An 18,376-nucleotide genomic window follows, 5' to 3' on the forward strand; every position below is an offset into this window, starting at 1 on the left:
TCTCCCCTCTGGCAACCACATATTTGTTCTCTGTATCTGTGACTCTGTTTCTGTTTTGTATGTTTTCTTATTTGTTTTGTTTTTTAGACTCCACATATAAGTGAAACCCCCTAGGTCCATCCATGTTTATGGTTGTCCATCTTTATTTTTTCTCCCTCCCCCATTAAAACACATCCACCTCACCCCTCAATAACCTCTGGTCTTTCTCAGTGTGGAAAAACACGTGGAAAGCAACCCGTTTTTCCATTTGTCAAGGAGACTGAGATTTCTTCTAGCTGATCTGATCCTTGTCCTTGGTGTTGCCAGATGAGGGATCTCCGGAAGCAGCAGAGGGGCCCCAGGACCACCCAGATATCTGGGATGCTTGTGCTTGCAGATCATTCATTCAAAAATGCAGATCAAGCACCTACTGCATGCAGCCAGTTTTTGAGATACTTAACATAACCCAGTGAATGAAGCAGACACAATCCCCGGGCCTCAATGCTAGACAGAGAGTTGGACATGCACACTAGATACCATACACAGCTCCTGTCCACGTACATCACATGTGATGCCATCATAGGCTTCTACACATCTGGAGGCATCTTCCTATTTTCTGATGAGGATGATGAACCACAGGACTTACTGAAACAGTGAGTGGCCTCTGGGTGTGGAAGGAGGGGGCCTCTTGCCTCTACAGAACAGGGTGGGACAGTACAGGAGGGTTGGGACCGGCAAAACACTGGATCTCACACATCTTTTGATTCCCATGGAAAAGCGAGGCCTTGTGGCTTCCACTCCAGGAGGAAAGTAGTGAAAAAGAACTGTGGGTAAGGTCCCAGGACCTTGGGGACAAGAGCAGAGGCTGGGCTGTACCATCCCCTGGAAACTTATCTCCATTGTAGGTCCGCCTCAATCTGTGGATGTGTGGACCTACTTCTCCCTACCTTCTCCAGCCCTCATCCTGGTGCCAGAGAACCTGAACTGACTTCTCTGGAAGTGACCAGAAGGAGGGTCTGGAAGAGCTAGGTACAGGATGGTTTCGGGGTGGGCAGGAGTCAGGAACCATGTAGCCTGGAATGTGCCAAAAGCCAGCCCTGAGAGGTGACTAGAAGTTTGGTGTTCTGGCAGGGGATGGGAGGGAGATTTGGAGGAGGCTACTAAGGGTCCCAGCTGCTCCATGTGGGAGCCTAGGTTGGGCCAGGAGATTGAGGGTGAGGGCTATCAGTGGAGGGTCCATTGCAGCACCTGAGAGTGGGCGCTCATTACCAACCCCACCCTGATGGCAGAGGACTGCATCCCCTTCCTCAACACATTCCTGTTACCTGCTGCAGCTGAACACTGTGATGAAGGATTATCTGGAGGTGAGTGAGCCTGGGCATGGGGTGGAGGGGATCCTGTGGTTAGAAAGGAGGGAGTCCGTTCCTGCCTAAGGTCTGAGTCTCCCCGTTTGTCATCAGAGAATGTTGAGTTAGAAGGTCTCTGGCCTCAGTTCCCCTGTTCCCCCATCTCTGGAGCCCAGAGCCAAGCCCAGGTCCACCTCCTGCTTCTGGGCATGTGTGTCCCCTGCTGGGCCCTGGCAGTAGTGCAGTATGAGAAGGGGTATGGATGGGGGCTAGTTATGGGCTCAGAGGTCTGTTTCTGACAGACTTTGGCTGTCTGCCTTCCAAAGCAAGGTGATCAACTTTCTGAAAAGGAGAGAGGTGAGCAGCTGTGGTCTCACTGTAGGGAGGTGTAGAAATCAGGGACCCCAATGGGCAGGACCCTCTCTGGCTCTAACCCTTGGATCTTACACTTGTTGGGAGAGTTTGATACACATAACAGGAAAGAGCCATCCCATTAATGGGTGGGGGTAGGGGATGACATCAAGGACAGCTTCCTGGAGGAGGAGCTATTTAAACCCAGTTGGGACGTGAGGCAGGGCCTGGATGGAAGTGGAGGCAAGGAGGGTCTCCATGTGAGCAAAGACAGAGGACCAGCCCCCTGTCCCACTCCTCACCCCCAGGAGGTCCCCACAGTTCCCCCACCCAGGCCTTATCTGTGAGTCCTCAGATGGTAGTTTTGACTGAAGACGCACTGCGTGCAGGAAAGGCAAATCTACATCTAGAGTAAGTGCCTCTCCCAGAAAGAGAAACATTGCTCCTTCAATGGCCAAATGTATCCAATGTAATCACCTGCCACCCAGGGCTGATCATCCCAGGGAGTGGTGATATCTCAACCCTTGCTGAGAACCATCTGAAGACCACCAGAACAGCTCTTCCACAGCTAAGGCTATAAAGAAAGAGCCACAGGGAGTCTGGTAGGAGGGGCAGAGAAGCAATTTAGTCAAGACTCACAGCCACTGCCAGCACATGTGCCTGTGCACACTTAGCAAGGAGGTGAACCAGCTTGGCCGGAGCCTGCCATGGGTCAGGGCAGAGACTGCCACTGCCAGCATGTGCCCACTTATGAGCACTTGGCAAGGAGAAGAGCAAGTTCAGTAGTGTGGGTCAAATGCCTGCAGCCCCAACCCAGCCTCTGACCAAGGCAAGTAAACCAGGAAAAAACTGGAACCAGCTCACAAGTGCAGCCCCAAACCCTTGGGCACCGGACATGCCCCCAAACAAGGTAGAGGCTGCCATCACCTCCCTCAGAGCTCCTGTTCCAGCAGCTTGGGCACTGGCCTCAACCCCAATAGGGCAGTGACTACCATTCAGCCTAGGAGTCTCAGCTTTCAAATGGCTTCTGCTGTAGCACCTCCAACTCAACCCCTACCAAATTCCCACCAAGGCAGCGGCTGCCATCGCACCCCAGGGAAGTCGTGGTCCAGGATGACTTCAGATCCAGCTGTCTCACCAAAGCCACTAGGCACATGCAGAACACACAGGGACACTCTCACAAAAGGACATACTGTCAAGACCGCGATAAGTAACTGTTTCACCTAATTTCTTAGAAACAAAGAGGGAAAGTTAAACAAAATAAGAAAACAGAACATGTTACAAATGAAAGATAAAACCCCTGAAAAAATTCCTAATGAAACAGAGATAATTCACCTGATAAAGAATTCAAAGCAATAGTAATAAAAATGCTAACCTAACTTGGGAAAAGAATAGATGAACACAATCAGCACTTCAACAAAGAACTAGAAAATATAAAAAAGAACCAGTCAGAGATGAAGAATTCAATAACTGAAATGAAAAATACACTCAAAGGAATCAACAATAGATTAGGCAATACAGAAGAATGCATAAGCGATTGGGAGATAGAAAAGTGGAAATCACCTAATCAAAACAGCAAAAAGAAAAACAAATCGTTAAAAATGAGGATAGGTTAAGGAATCTTTGGGACAACATCAAGCATACTAACATTCTCATTACAGGGGTCCCAGAAGAAAAAGAGAGAGAGAAGGGGACCAAAAATGTATTTGATGAAATTACGGCTGAAAACTTCACTAACCTGAAGGAGGAAACAAATATCTAGGTTCAGGAAGCACAGACAGACCCAAACAAGATGAACCCAGAGACTCACACGAAGACACGTCATAATTAAAATAGCAAAAGTTAGAAATGAAGAACTTTAAAGGCAGCAAGAGAAAAATAATCACATACACGGGCATGCCCATAAGGCTATCACCTGATTTTTTTAGCAGAAACTTTGCAGCCCAAAAGGGAGTGGCATGATATATTTAAATTACTGAAAGGAAAAAACCTACAACCTAGGATACTCTTCCCAGCAAGGTAATCATTCAGAATTGAAGGACAGATAAAGAGTTCCCCAGACAAGCAAAAACTGAATTAATGACTACTAACCCAACCTTACAAGAAATGTTCAAAGTTCTCCTTTAAGAGAAAAAGAAAAGGCTACAACAAGAAATAAGAAAATGGAGGTAGGGAAAAAGTCATTGGTAAAGGCAAATATATAGAAAAGCAGTGCATCAACAATTTAAATAAGCTAGTACAAAGGTTAAAAGAGAGAACTCTTTAAGTCAACTATAACTACAATAGACAGTAAAGAGATAGGCATGAATATATAAAATATGACATCAAAACATAAAACGTGGGGGAGGAGTAAAAATGCAGATCTTTTAGAATGGATTTGAACTCAAATAATTATCAGTTTAAAACAAGTAGTACAATTATAGGTCAATACACATGAACTCCGCGGTAGCCGCAAATCAAAAACCTACAACAGATGCACAAAAATTAGAGAGAAAGGGATACAAACATTAACACTAAAGAAAATCATCAAACCACAAGGGAAGAGACTAAAAGAAGAAAAAAAATAGAACTACAAAATAAATAAAAAACAAGTAACAAAATGGTAACCATTACATACCAATCAATAATCACTTTAAATGTCAATGAACTAGATGCCCCAACCAAAACATGTAAGGTAGCTAACTAGATAAAAAGGCAAGACCTATCTATATACTGCCTACAAGAGACCAACTTCAGAGCTAAAGACACACACAAACTGAAACTAAGAGGATGGAAAAAGATATCCATGCAAATGGAAGTGAGAAGAAACCCAGGGGAGCAACACTCATATAACACAAAGTAGACTTTTAAAAAAAGTCTATATGAAAAAATGAGGAAGGGCATTATATAATGATAAATGGGTCAATACAAGAAGAGAATATAACATGTTAAATACACATGCACCTAATATAAGAGCACCTAAATATATAGAGCAAATATTAAAAACATAAAGAGAGAAACTGACAGGAATACAGTAATAGTAGGAGATGTAACACTCCACTTACATCAATGGATAGACCATCCAGACAGAAAATCAATAGGAGACAGAGACCTTATATGACACTTTAGACCAGATGAACTTAATAGATATTTATAGGACATTCCATCCAAAAAGAACAGAATACACATTCTTTTTCAGTGCACACAGAACGTTCTCCAGGATAGATGACATGCTAGGCCACAAAACATTACTCAGTAAATTTAAGAGGACATAATTTATATCAAGCATCTTTTCTGACCACAACAGTATGAAGTTAGAAATCAATTACAGGAAGAAAAAACACAAATGCATGGAGACTAAACAACACGCTATTTTTAAAAAATGTATCAACAGATAAACCAAAGAGGAAATCAGAAAATCCCTAAGACAAATGAAAGTAAAAACACAACTTTCCAAAATCTATGGAACATTGCAAAAGCAATTCTAAGGGGGAAGTGTATAGCAATATAGATCTACCTAAAGAAACAAGAAAAATATCAAATAAACAACCATCAAAAGGAATTAGAAAAAGAAAAACAAACAAAGCCCAAAGTCAGCAGAAGAAAGAAAATAATAAAGATCAGAGTGAAATAAATGGAAACCAAAAAAATAAAAACAAAAAACCCTAGAAATATCAATGAAAACAAGAGCTACTTTTTGAAAAGATAAACTAAATTGATAAGTCTTTATCCTGGTGCATTAAGAAAAAAAGAGAGAGGACCCAAATAAACAAAATTAGAAATGAAAGAGGAAAAGTTAAAACTGGTATCACAGAATGCAAACAATCATAACAGAATACTACAGTTATATGCCAACATATTGGACAACCTAGAAGAAATTGAAACATACAAGCTTCCAAGATTGAATCAGCAAGAAATAGATAACCTGAACAGACTGATTACTAGTACTGAAATTGAATCAGTAATCAAAAAACTCCCAAAAAACAGAAGTTCAGGACCACATGTCTTCAAAGGGGAATTCTACCACATATAAAGAAGAATTAATACCTATCCTTCACAAACTATTTCAAAAATCTGAAGAGAAGGCAACACTCCTAAAATCATTCTATGAGGCCAATATTACCCTGATGCCAAACCCAGACAATGACACTGCAAAAAAGAAAATCCCAGGCCAACATCTCTGATGAATATAGATAAAATACTCAACAAAATATTAGCAAGCCAAATTCAATACATAAAAAGCATCATACACCATAATCAAATAGGACATATCCCAGGATGCAAAGATGGTTCAATACCTGCAAATCAATCAATGTGATGATACAGCACATTAACAAAACAAAGACTAAAAATCACATGATCGTCTCAAAAGATTCAGAAAAAGCATTTGACAAAATTCAACATTCATTCATGATAAAAAAAAACTCTCAACAAAGTTGGTACAGACAGAACAGATCTCAACATAATAAAGGCCATTTACGACATACCCATAGCTAACATCACACTGAACCATGAAAAGCTGAAAGATCCGGAACAAGACAAGGATATCCACTCTCACCATTTATATTTAACATTGAATTGGATGTCCTAGCCACAGCAATCAGACAAGAAAAAGAAATAAAAGGCATCCCAATTGGAAGGGCAGAGCAAAACTGTCACTATTTGCAGATGACATGATACTATTATACATACAGAAAACTCTAAAGTCTCCATTAAAAGACTATTAGAAGTAAAAAATGAATCAGTAAAGTTGTAGAATACAAGATTAGTATACAGATATCTGCTGTTTTTCTATATGCTAATAATAAAGTATTAGAAAGAAAAAGTAAGAGAACAATCCCATTTATAATTGAATCAAAAGAATGAGCTACCTTGGGACTTCCCTGGTGGTACAGTGGTAAAGAATCCACCTTCCAATGCAGCAGATGCGGGTTTGATCCCTGGTCAAGGAACTAAGATCCCACATGCTGCGGGGCAACTAAGCCCATGTGCCACAACTACACTGAGCTTGCATGCCTCAACGAGACAGCCCACATGCCACAAAACTACAGAGCCCAAATGCACTGGAGCCCACGTGCCACAACTAGAGAGAGAAAACCCGCATGCCACAACTAGAGAGAAGCCCAAGCACTGCAACTAGAGGGAAGCCCAAGCACTGCAACAAAGAGACTGTGTACTGTAACGAAAGATCCTGCATGCCTCAACGAATATCCCATGTGCCACAACTAAGACCCAATGCAGTCAAAATAAATAAATAAATAAGATACCTAAGAGTAAATTTAACCAAGGCGGTGAAAGACACATACTCTTAAAACCGTAACACACTGATGAAGAAAACTGAAGATGATTCACATAAATGTAAAGATATCCCATGTTCATCAACTGGAAGTATTAATATTGTTAAAATGTCCACACTACCCAAAGCAATCTACAGATTTAATGCAATCTCTATCAAAATACTCATGACATTTTCCACAGAACTAGAACAAATAATCCTAAAATTTGTAAGGAACCACAAAAACCCCAAATGGCCAAAGCAATCTTGAGTAAAAAGAACAAAGCTTGAGGTATTATGCTCCCTGACTTCAGACTATACTACAAAGTTACAGCAATCAAAAGAGCATGGTACTGGCACAAAAAAAGACATATAGACCAATGGAAAAACGTAAAGAGACCAGAAATAAACCCATGCACATATGGTCAATTAATCTACGATGAAGGAGGCAAGAATATACAATGGGGAAAAGACAGGCTCTTTAATAAGTGGTGTTCAGAAAACTGGACAACTACATGTAAAATAATAAAATTAAAACATTTTTTCAAACCATATACAAAAGTAAACTCAAAATGGACTAAAGACCTAAATGTATAAAACTCCTAGAAGAAAGCATAGGCAGCACACTCTTTGGCATAGGTCTTAGCTATATACTTTTGGATCTATCTCCTCAGGCAAGGAAAGCAAAAGCAAAAAATAAATAAATGGGACTTAATTAAACTTAAAAGCTTTTGCACAGTGAAGAAAACCATCAACAAAAGGAAAATACAACCTACTGAATGGGAGAAAATATTTGTAAATGATATATGTAATAAGAGACTAATAATCAAAATAGAGAAAGAACTCATACAACCCAATATCAAAAAAAAATCAAATTAAAAATGGGCAGGAGACCTGAACAGACATTGTTCCAAAGAAGACATACAGATAATATATAAAAATATCAAATCACTATGCTGTACACCTGAAGCTAAAATAATAAGTCAACTATACTTTGATTTAAAGACAAAAAGAAAAGGAAAGAAAGAACCAGGCTTGTGAAGATCTGAGGAAGAATGTTCTAAGTACCCAAGCACAGGAATGAGTTTGTCAGTCACTGCGGTCAGAGGGAAGGCCTGAGCAACTGGAGTGATGAGCAAAGGGGGAGAGAGGCAGAAGCAAGGTCAGGGAACCAAAAGAGGCCACTCTTCAGAAGGCCTGATAAGCCAAGTAGTTTGAATCTTTTTTAGGGCCAAACAGAAACCTCTGGAGAGCTCCTTCCATTCAGGAGAGTAATGTTAGAGCTCTCATAGCACAAGAATAGCTCAGCACTGAGGCTCCTGGTCCCATTTTGGCTGCCATCAGAGCATCAGATGATGGGATATTGAGGTAAGAAGAGTAAGTACTGAGATAAATTATAATTAAATGGTAATTATAGTACTGAGGTTCTAATTGGAAAGTCATAATAATCCAAACCCTATAGAAGCAAAACTCAAGCTGGGGCACTATAGATTTATCTGGATGAGCAATTATTTTTCAAAGACACTTGGACACTACAGTATACATTTTTGCTCTGCCATAATGAATGACATTTAAACAAAACTGAAGATGGAACAGAAAAGACTGTTTACAAGAGGTGGTCCAGGCACCAGGAGGCTCTGATAAACAGAACACCCTTTACTTAGGTTACATATAGCTTAATATAGAGTATAATATTGAGTGCAATACTGGGTAAACTCAATAATACTCTAATACTGAATATAGCTTAATTATATACAGTTTAATATTGAGCTATATATACCAGACCGTATAAAAAATGTGATCACTTTTCTATAGAAGCTACTATTTAATACTGAGAAGACCAAAGATATCCTACGGTAGGTAAAGCACATAAAACTGTACATCTACTCTTACAGTAAGTAGCTAACAAATGTTTAAATGAATAAATGAATGCTTAGATTTCAATCACTTGTCATTCAGTAAAAATATGCTATTTAATTGAGATTATCTGATTTACAAGTTAGTTTGAATAACATCTCAATTTTTTTAAATTTATTTATGTTTACTTTTGACTGTGTTGGGTCTTTGTTGCTGCGTGTGGGGGCTACTCTTTGTCGCAGCGTGCAGGCTTCTCACTGCGGTGGCTTCTCGTGGAGCACGGGCTCTAGGTGCGTGGGCTTCAGTAGTTATGGCATGCAGGCTTCAGCAGTTGTGGCTCAGGGGCTCTAGAGCACACACTCAGTAGTTGTGGCACATGGGCTTAGTTGCTCCATGGCATGTGGGATCTTCCCGGAACAGGGCTTGAAACTGTGGCCCCTGCACTGGCAGGCAGATTCTTAACCACTGCACCACCAGGGAAGCCCCTACATCTCAATTTTTATGACAGAATTTAAGTCTATCTGATATAAGGGATGCTTGGTATTTTATTATACTTAATTGATAAAGAAAAAATTATAAAAATGAGGCTTTAACATTAGCAATTCCATTCTAATATATTGGGAATTATCATAGGTATAGTCAATTTGGGGCATAAATTTTATTTCCATAAAGCCAACTTGGGGGGAGTAAAAGTATTTTGATAAAAGCTATGATAAAGTACACTTTTCTTAAATTAGCATTCACAGAAGAGTTAAATCACAGGAAAATGCTTTAAAAACCTATCTAAAGATAGTCCTTGTGGATAACCAAAAACATTAAAAATAGATAACTGACCTAAGCACATGATAATATCAATCAACTATTACGGCAATCAGGCAGTATACCTGGTTATTTTTCATACACTGCTTTCTCTTTTCTTTTCATGAGGTATAAATTACAATCAGTGAAATGCACATATCTTAAGAATATAGTCCAATGGGGTTTAAAATATGTGTACACCCTATAAACAGCACCCATACTACAGAAACTTCCCTCTAGGCCTTTCCCAATCAATCTCTTCACCTTCTGCTTGAGGCAATCGTCACCATAGCTTAGTATTACCAGTTTTAAAAATTCACTGATAATCAAACACCTACAGTCCTCCGCTCTACCAGCTGAGCTACAAAAATAAACTCCAAATGGATTAAAGACCTAAATGTTAAGGCCAGACACTATCAAACTCTTAGAGGAAAACATAGGCAGAACACTCTATGACATAAATCACAGCAAGATCCTTTTTGACCCACCTCCTAGAGAAATGGAAATAAAAACAAAACCAAATGGGACCTAATGAAACTTAAAAGCGTTTGCACAGCAAAGGAAACCATAAACAAGACCAAAAGACAACCCTCAGAATGGGAGAAAATATTTGCAAATGAAGCAACTGACAAAGGATTAATCTCCAAAATTTACAAGCAGTTCATGCAGCTCAATAACAAAAAACAAACAACCCAATCCAAAAATGGGCAGAAGACCTAAATAGACATTTCTCCAAAGAAGATATACAGATTGCCAACAAACACATGAAAGAATGCTCAACATCATTAATCATTAGAGAAATGCAAATCAAAAGTACAATGTGATATCATCTCACAACGGTCAGAATGGCCATCATCAAAAAATCTAGAAACAATATATGCTGGAGAGGGTGTGGAGAAAAGGGAACCCTCTTGCACTGTTGGTGGGAATGTAAATTGATACAGCCACTATGGAGAACAGTGTGGAGGTTCCTTAAAAAACTACAAATAGAACTACCATACAACCCAGCAATCCCACTACTGGGCATATACCCTGAGAAAACCATAATTCAAAAAGAGGCATGTACCAAAATGTTCATTGCAGCACTATTTACAACAGCCAGGACATAGAAGCAACCTAAGTGTCCATCAACAGATGAATGGCTAAAGAAGATGTGGCATATATATAAAATGGAATATTACTCAGCCATAAAGAGGAACAAAATTGAGTTCTTTGTAGTGAAGTGGATGGACCTAGAGTCTGTCATACAGAGTGAAGTAAGTCAGAAAGAGAAAAACAAATACTGTATGCTAACACATATATATGGAATCTAAGAAAAAAAAAAAGGTCATGGAGATCCTAGGGGTAAGACGGGAATAAAGACACAGACCTACTGGAGCATGGACTTGAGGATATGGGGAGGGGGAAGGGTAAGCTGTGACAAAGTGAGAGAGTGGCATGGACATATATACACTACCAAACGTAAAATAGATAGCTAGTGGGAAGCAGCCGCATAGCACAGGGAGATCAGGTCGGTGCTTTGTGACCACCTAGAGGGGTGGGATAGGGAGGGTGGGAGGGAGGGAGATGCAAGAGGGAAGAGATACAGGAACATATGTATATGTATATCTGATTCACTATTATATAGCAGAAACTAACACACCACTGTAAAGCAATTATACTCCAATGAAGATGTTAAAAAAAAAAAGAAATGAAGAGTGGGAAAGACTTCTGATGCAATGGAGACTTAATAAAGATTTGATTTTGAATCAATAAAAAAATTCATTGAATAGAATTATATTACTACTTAGCAATAAAAAAGAATGAACTAATTATAGATACAACATGGATGAACCTCCAAATCACTAAGCTGGGTGAAGGAAAAACCATACACAAAAGTAGTATATAATGCGTCATTCCATTTATATAAAATTCCAGAAAAATCCAACTAACCCTTGCTGACAGAACTCAGAGCACTGGTTGTCTGGGGACCAGGGAGAGGATAAGCAAGAGGAATTACAAATGAGCATAAGTAAATGTGGGAGGTATATTCATATGTCAAAACTTACCAAATTGTACACGTTAAATATGTGTAGTTGATTTTTTTTCAACTCTATCTCAGTAAAGCTTAAAATCATAACTCCAATGGCATATCAGTTTGCTGGATAAGAAAAATTTACTTCACAAGTCACACAGAGCTTACATATTCAATAAGCAATTAAGCTTTCATAATGTGTTTTAACTTAGAAAAGGTTTCACCATTTTTCCTCCAAATATTTTCCTCTAATGCAATTTTTCTTCCATTCCATGAATCCAATTCCATGTGTGTTCAATACCAATGTTGTCCTACAATAAAGAGGTCAATACTGCTCTTTTTATTTTTTTTCACTCTGGGCTTTTGTTTGGTTTATTTCTATTGATTTGCAAGTTCACTGATCTTTTCTCACTGTCCAGTCTGTTGTTAATGACCTCATTTCATCTCACTTCTCAAATTTCCATTTGACCCCTTTTTAGTTTCCATTTTTCTACTATGAACCTCTATCTGTTCATCCATTATATCCATCTTTACCTTAAAGCTTTGAAAATATTTATAATACTGTCTTAAATTCTTTTTGAATAGAAGGCTCTAGTTAAATCTTCTTTCGGTTCAAATTATAAAACAATTGTATGTGTCATTTAAATAAGGGAGTAGACTTCCTTATTTAATGTTTTATTTACTTTCAATGTACAGCTCAAAGCACAAACACTGTACACTTTAAACCCAAACCCTTTCCTTCCCCTGTTTATTCAATATTTTGGACACATATTATGACATATGCACTGGACCTAAATTCAAGAGTTCTGTGAAAACCATATCATTGGAAGAAGGAATTCATTGATCTACTGTATTTTTCAAGGGCTTCAGCCTCATATTTGGTTATATGTTACTAACTGATCCACTAAAATAAGATGGCAAAAAACCCAGCTCTATTTTTGGAAACACAATTTTCCTTATTATTTTTTTACAAGTTGTATGCACCTATTGTCTTCTGTTATTAAGAAACGAACAAAATAATGTCTTAGTCCAGATTTGTTTTTAAGTGATGCTTCACTTTATACTTTTTGTTGAGGTATAAATCACAAAAAATAAAATGCATATGTCTTAATAGTACAGTTCAATGATTTTGACAATGACTGGGTAACAACCACTGAAATTAATATACAGAACATTTCCATCACCCCAAAATTTCCCTCATTCCCCCTTTCCAGTTAGTCTGCTTTCCCCAGAGGTAACCAGTTTCTCATTCCTACTAACATGGTATAGAACTGCCTGTTCTTGGAACTTATATAAAATGAAGTCATATATAAGTACTCTTTGGCGTCTAGATTCATTCACTCAGATACTATTTTTAAGATTTATCCATGTCGTTTCATCAATCAAAAGTTCATTCTTTTTAACTGTTAAGTATTCCATTGTATAAATATACTACAATTTCTTTACCCATTTTCGTATTGATGGGCCTCTTGGATTGTTTTCAAACTTTGGCTATTACTTTGTATAAACCTGCTATGAATATTCTCTTATACACATTTTCATAGACCTATGTTTTCATTTCTTTTGGCTGAATACCTAGAAATGGAATTTCTGTGTCATAGATGTACTCACTTTATATATCTTTTTCCACTCCTCAAACTGAATTTGTGTTTTTAGATATTATAAAATATATCCTGTAAACAACATGTAGATAGGTCTTGATTTTTATCCAGTCTTGTAATTTCCTTCTCTCTAATGGAGCATTTAGTCCACTTACATTTAATGGAATTACGGTTTTGTTCAGATCAGTTTAATTCTACTACCTTGGTATTTGTTTTCTATCTGTCCCATCTGTTATGTGTTCTATTGTTCATTTATTTCTATTGTCTTCTGTGCTTACAGAATAATTTTTATCCAATTTTATCTATTTAATTGATTTTTTTAGCAATACTCCTTTGTGTGCGTCCACTGTTATGTGTTGTAATGGTTACCCTATAGATAGTAATACACACACTTAACTTACCACAGTCTCAATTCATAAGATATTAAAGAACAATACAATAACTATACAATGGTATGATTTCACTTAATCCCCACTCAATTCCTTGTATATTAGCCATACGTTTTAACTCAACATATTCTATAAACCCCATACCCATTATTACTGTTTTGTGCTTTAAACAGTCAAGAGTCTTTTAAAGAACTTCAGCAATGTCATGAGCCTAAAACGACTAAAATTAGACTTCAAGGGCATCACGACAGCCAGAACCTAAAAGGCCAAGATTACAGAGAGAAGAGTTCAAAGAACCGAGCCCAAAAGTCTAAGCCGTTTTTCCTCTTGAGGCACTGGCCAGTTTGTAAGTAGTATAGGCTGAGAAGCACAGAAGCGGCGCAGAAACTAGCTGCTATGAGTTCGAGAAACTATGCAGGATTTTTCTCAGTTTCATGGCTCTGGGAAGATTTTAAAAATGGGATTAAAGAACCACCAAAAGGATGGGGTTCTGATAAAAACCCCAAATATTCAATTGGACACCACAAGGGCTACAGTCTATGCTGAGGTTAAGCCAGAAATAGACCAGCCTTACAGACTTGAACCCAGCTGTGAATCAGCTCAGCCTGTTTGAATTAAAGTAATCCATGCCGACTCTAATTGACTGCCAGAAGCTAAAGAAATCCCCTTTAGAGAAAGATAACATTTCAAGAATCCCTGTAATTTTTACACATAATTCTAGTAATTCAATAAAAACTTTACCAGGTATACAAAATAAAAAATAAGGGGGTGGGGGGTGGGGGAGGCAATAGAAACTGATGCACAGGTGATCCACATACTGGTTTTCAGAAAAAGACTTTAAATGACTGTAAAATGGACGACAAGATAGAGAAATCAACTAGAAAACTAGAATTTATATCAAAAGAATAAAATGGAACTCCTAAAACAAAAAATAATATCAGAAATCAAGGATGCAATGGAGACCATCTCACATCCGACAGAATAGGTAAAATTAAAGCAACGTACTTACCACAGGCCGTGGCGACGGCGGTTCCTGCAGTCGCTGTGAGCTGCGGGTGGCTCCGAGGGCAGCAAGAGCAGCTCTGGTCGCGCGGCTCGCGCGGTTGCGACCCTTTGGATACTGCCCAGCTACGCAGCGGCCTAGACCTCGGCGCGGCTGAGGGCTCTGCGCAGCGAAAACGCAGCAGCTCGAGCTTGGAGGCGTTTCCGCCCAGCCCGCACATGCGCACCTTTCTGGATGCGCAGAAAGCCAGCCTCCCAGGCTTCCACACGCAGGGCTAGGAGTTTGAATGCACCGAGATCGCCTTCCCCAGCCAGACACAGACGCGCCTCCCAAGGTGGCAGCACTAGAGGCCGGGTCCGTGTAGAAGCTGCAGCCGGACCGGTGGACTCGCACGTGGGCTGACCCGTGCGCATCCTGCAGAACCAGGCGAGAATGAGAACGTGGGCAAGAGAAGCCAGCTGGCCAAGTTTAACTTCAAAGAAGATGAAGACGATACTTGTTAGAGGAAGGATGTCTCATACATGCCTGCAGCTACTGGGGAATACCCGATCCCGACTGCATGGTTTACTGTGATACCAGCAAGAGTGGTTCAGTAGATCACGGAAATGCTTCTGGCAGCCACATTCTAAGTCACCTCTGAGGGCAAAATGCAAAGAGATGACTCTGCACAAGGATGGGCCCCGGGGGAGACGGTTCTGGAGCGGTATGACTATGTCAGCAGCAAGGCCTTCCTCCTTGGCTTCATTCTTACCAAAGCCACCTGGGTCATGGGGCAACTGTGCAGCCAGCCCTAAGCCACTCAGAGCAGCCTCAAGAAAATCAGATGAGAGAGTTCACAGTGGAAACCCCGGATCCAGGACCACTACTTCCTATCCTGGCTGATCACAATCCCTTCTGAGCAGGAACAGCTGTGGGCTCACAGATCACCAGGGAGTAGATGAGCCAGCTGGAGTAGCTCTGCAAGGAAAATCCTTCCACCACCTTGGAGGACCTGGAGAAGCCAGGGGTGGAGGCAGGGCCCCAGCATATCATCCCCAGGTAGGAGGACTCTTACCAGTACCAGAACATATTTGGCATTCTGGTCAAGCTGGAGACCAACTACTCTAAGAAACTGAAAGAGTCCCAGAGTCAAGGTAACATCACTGTCAGGTGGCACCTGGGCCTTAACAAGAAGAGAATTGCCTACTTCACTTTGCCCAAGACTGACTTTGGTAATCAGGCTTTAGTAATCATTTGGTTAGGAGACATGCAGCTCATGCAGGGGAACAAGATTTGTCTGTGGTACAAAGGGGACCTGGTGCCCCTGTGGAAAGGGATTGGCCACGTCATCAAGGCTCCTGATAATTATGGCAATGAGATCACCATTGAGCTGCAGAGTAGTTGTGGGCGTACCTTGGAGGTAACGCATAACTTCCAGGTGGATTTCATGTGGAGGTCAGCCTCATTAGACAGAACGCAGAGTGTTGAAAACATCTGCTGTGGAGGAGAGCTCCGTGTTGGGCTGCATCTACCGTAAACTGCTAGGCGTGATCAGAGAGTGCCAGCTGCCCAAGTACTTCACAGCACAAGAGTTCCAAGACCTCCACCACTCTCAGGTTGACTTTCCGAGGATGGTGCTGCAGAGACCACTGAGCTGGATCCAGGGACCACTAGGCATAGGGAAGATGTGACCTCAGCCACCATCATCTACCATCTGGCTCAGTGGGCCTGTGCTAGTCTGTGCCCCAACTAACATAGCCAAGGATCAGCTGACCAAGAAGATCCACTGACCAGGCTGAAAGTCATGCAGCTCTGCGCCAGGGTCCTCGGCTCCCCATTGTGCATCCTGGCCCTGCACAAGCAGGTCAGGAACACAGGTAGCACGCCAGAGCTCCAGAAGCTGCAGTTGCTGAAGGACAAGACCTGGGAGCTGTCTTCTGCAGACCAGAAGTGGTACTTGGCCCTGAAGCAGACTCCTGAGAGGGAACTGCTTGTGAACACAGATGTCATCTGCTGTACATGCGGGTGACCAAAGCTTGCCAAGAGGCAGTTTCACAGGGAGCCAGGCCACTGAGCCCTGGAGTACATGGTCCCTGTGTCCTCAGAGCCAAGCAGCTGATCCTTGTGGATGACCACTGCCAGCTGGGCCTCATGGTGATATGCAAGAAGGCAGCCAAGGCTGGGCTGTCCCAGTCACTCCTTGAGTACCTGGTGGTGCTGGGCACCTTTCCTATCTGCATCATCCGCCTCCAGGTCCAGGATCAGAGGTACCCTGCACTCAGCGCCTTCCTGTCCAACATCTTCTGCAAGGACCCTTGTCAGACAGCAGCAGGTCATGTGAAGATGCTCTGTGTGACCCAGGGCCAGGAGGAGATCATCAGGTCAGGTACCTCCTACCTAACAGGCCAGAAGCTGCAAACATAGAAAAGATCACCACAAAGCTAATGAAGACGGCTGCCAAGCTGGACCAGATTGCCATCATCATGTCCGTCATCATGTCCTATGAGGGCCAATGCTCCTACCAGCGCAGTACATGCAGCTCAGTAACTCCCTGCACACCAAGCCCTACCAAGAGGTGGAGAATGGCAGCGTGGATGTATTTCAGGAGCTCAAGAACAATTTTATCATCTTCTGCATGTGGGCAGGTAAGCACCAAAGCATTGGATTTTTAAACAACCCCAGGCACTTAATGTGGCCCTGACCAAAGCACATTATGGGCAACCCAGGGGCCCTGTCCAAGCAGCTGCTCTGGAACCACCTGCTGAACTACAACCACCTGCTGGGGGCGGGGGCACTGAATGATCTGCAGGAGAGCCTCATGCAGTTCAGCAAGCCCAGGAAGCTAGTCACCACCATCAACCTTGGAGCCCACTTCATGACAACATCCGTGTATGACCCCGGAAAGTCATTATCCCAGGATCAGTCTATGATCAGAGCAGCCAGGGCCAGCCTTTGAACATGTGCTTCCAGACCCATGACCAGATCAGCATGATCAGTGCCTACCCCAGCCTCATGACCTCCATGAACAGTCCCCATGGCCTCCAACCTGGTCATGCCACCCATGCTGCCACCGGGGTATTTTGGACAAGCTAACAGGCCATCCACAGGTGGGGCACCCCAAAAGGCAAGACTGGTCATGGGGGATTCTAGAAGAACAGCTTTGGGCCTCCTGGGCCAGCCAGAGGGATCTCCTCAACAGCCAGGCCAGCCGGGCATGTGCCGTCAAAGCTGTCTCACAGGGTGCCCTGAGGACAGGCTGCATCTCCATCAGCCAGCCCTCCCAGGTGAGTCAGGCCCACCTCTCCCAGCCCAAGCTGTCTCAGGACAGTTGTCTTGGCAGCATGGCGCTGTCACAAGACTCCATATACTCCATGTACCAGGGGCAGCAAGCATACCCGCCCAGCAGAGTGATGGGGCTGCACCAGTACTAGAAGGTGGCCTCCTCCACTAGCATCTTATTCTGGGTTAAAAAAGTAAAAATAGGGCTTCCCTGGTGGCGTGGTGGTTGAGAGTCCGCCTGCTGATGCAGGGGACACGGGTTCGTGCCCCGGTCCGGGAAGATCCCACATGCCTCGGAGCAGCTAGGCCCGTGAGCCATGGCCGCTGAGCCTGCGCGTCCGGAGCCTGTGCTCCGCAACGGGAGAGGCCACAACAGTGAGAGGCCCGCAAACCGCAAAAAAAAAAAAAAAAAAGTAAAAATAAATGGATGCCTGTTTTCCACTGCTAAAACTGAAGCATCATTTTGAGCAGCACGAGAGGGAGAGGAACACCCAAGGGAGAGAGGAGCTTAAGTCAGAGCAAGTGC

At 41.9% G+C, this 18,376-nt stretch overlaps 1 pseudogene; it reads left to right on the top strand.

The window, feature by feature from the left end:
• Positions 1–18,002, top strand: part of LOC101330810 (regulator of nonsense transcripts 1 pseudogene) — a 128,389-nt pseudogene extending 110,387 nt beyond the window's left edge.
• Positions 18,003–18,376: the final 374 nt, after the last annotated feature.

Source organism: Tursiops truncatus, chromosome 3 (genome assembly GCF_011762595.2).
Source record: "Tursiops truncatus isolate mTurTru1 chromosome 3, mTurTru1.mat.Y, whole genome shotgun sequence".
NCBI classification, from domain to species: domain Eukaryota; kingdom Metazoa; phylum Chordata; class Mammalia; order Artiodactyla; family Delphinidae; genus Tursiops; species Tursiops truncatus.